Source organism: Octopus bimaculoides, chromosome 5, assembly GCF_001194135.2.
Source record: "Octopus bimaculoides isolate UCB-OBI-ISO-001 chromosome 5, ASM119413v2, whole genome shotgun sequence".
In the NCBI taxonomy this organism is placed as follows: Eukaryota; Metazoa; Mollusca; class Cephalopoda; order Octopoda; family Octopodidae; genus Octopus; species Octopus bimaculoides.
In genome coordinates this window covers 37,569,822-37,572,099 of record NC_068985.1, presented here as the reverse complement: position 1 = coordinate 37,572,099, position 2,278 = coordinate 37,569,822, and positions in this window count along the sequence as shown.

The following is a 2,278-nucleotide window of genomic DNA, read 5'->3' as shown; positions in this document are numbered from 1 at the left end:
ATCTATTGAAATGAATTAGTTTTGCACAAAGGCAACGAACGGCAAGGACAGCCGTTCTTTGCAATACTGGGAGTGGCATCGTCGGTGGCGGCAACCATAGACAGGGGTTGTTGCTGATGCTGTTAATGTCGATGGTGGTGTGTGTATGACAAGTTCGAGGTGGGGGGGTGTGGCAGTTTGAGATTGAGACAGAAAGTAATTTGAGCGTGATGACGACGACACTTATAATTGTTGTAACGGTAAATATGTCGACGGTGATGTTGGGTTCGATGGCGATTTTAATGGTGGTGCCACTGGTTGTGGTACTTGTGACACATTTAATGATAGTAATAGTAGTAGTAGTAGTAGTAGTAGTAGTAGTAGTAGTAGTAGTAGTAGTAGTAGTAGGAGTACTAGTAGTAGTAGTGTGGTGGTCAACGCAGTGGAAATGGAGACAGTGGTGGTGGCCATTATAGTGTCGATGATGAGTGATGAGTGATGAGGAAGGCTGTGGCGTTGATGGTAGAAACGGCTGTGATGGCAACGGTGGTGGTGGAGGAAGTGGTGATAATGGTGGAAGCAACATGAGTTTTGTTACTGCTACCGTTGTTTTTGCTGTTGTTGTTGGTGGTGGTGGTGGTGGTGGTGGTTGTGGTGGTGGTGCGAGTGATTCTGGTGCAACCAGAATCAAATAACTTCTAATTAATTTAAATTCATTAGATATAAATTATAGCGGGAAGTATGTCATATTTCCATCTTATTAGGCCTCATCAGCAAAGCGTAATCAAATCATTACTGCAAATCACCGATGACAGAGGATATGTATAACTAGAATCAGAATAATGCAATAATTTTATAAAATACCTATATAAAAAAACAAAAAAAAAGTTAAGGGAGATAATCCAGTAAAAAAAGCAACAATACTTTGAAATAGGTCGATTCACTATAGTCCGAATGAATTATAATGGGAAAAGGACATTGCAGGGTGAGAAAGAATATTTTACGATGGGCTTGTTACAATTACCTTTTGTCTCAGCCTTCAGCAGACGGATCTATGTTTAAGGGCATTCCAGTTGTGCCCATCCCGTCTTTTCCCTAGTGCATAAAATCTAACACAGCAGTATCCAATGCGCCTCAATTAAGACGGCAGCAATGTGATTTGTGGAAAATTTGGTTATGACTTCTAGTTGATAGAGCGACCGCATAGCACCTCCTTCGATGTTATTCCTGATGTTGTTGTTCTTCTTCTTCTTTTTTCTTCTTCTTCTTCTTCTTCTTCTTCTTCTTCTTCTTCTTCTTCTTCTTCTTCTTCTCCTTCTTCTTTTTCTTCTTCTTCTACTACTACTACTACTACTACTACTTCTTAATGGTAATGGTGGTGGTGATGGTGATGGTGATGATGGTGGAAACTGTAGTCAGTGTTGTCGTTTGGGTAGTGTTTGTGATCTGTGCTGTTATGTTGCAATAGAGATTGTTAGGTGCAATGATGGGGGTAGTGTGAGTAGTTTTTGTTGAAGAAGTGGGAATTATGAAGCTGTTTGCAAAGAGAGTTGCTGCTAAGTGGTAGTATTTGTTGTAGCAGGAATAGTTGCAGTTGGCAGTTACAGTTATCAGGTATGGTATGGTATGGGTGAAACAAAAAAAAAAGAAAACGAAATGATCAAGTAAGTCATTGTGGTTCATTCAGTTTTAATCCTCGAGAGAAATAAAGAAGTTTAGATTACACAACAACATCAAGCAAACAATAATAACAAACAAACAAGCAAATAGCAAGAGCAACAATAACAACAATGATAACAATAATATCACTGAATAATATGAGAAAGACGAAAGAGAAGTAAAACGAAAAAAAAAAAAAACAATATAAAGTATGAAAGTTAAAAGAGAAAATGTATGCAAAATAATTGAAACAAAATAGAACGGGAAAGATGAAGACGATGGTGGCAGGGGTGGCGAGGCGGGCAAATGAAAAATAAAGAAGATGAAAAACTGTAAGATAAAAGAAAGAAAAGATGGCGAGGATCTGCAGAATGATTGGTTGGTAAGGGAAGGGTGTTTGAAAGAACTGAGATAAGCACCGATGACTGAAATAAAAGAAGACCAGGCTTTTCTCATATTTTGCAGGAAGGACACGATGTGTGCAGCGAGACAGCAAATGATGTAATTGCAACCGTAAACAACACACATTGCAACTCAATGCAACGGGCTATGTCATGGGAAATAAGAACATCAGTCATCAACAACGGCCACAGCAGTGACTGCTAAATGCAATATAAGTTTATATATATATATATATATA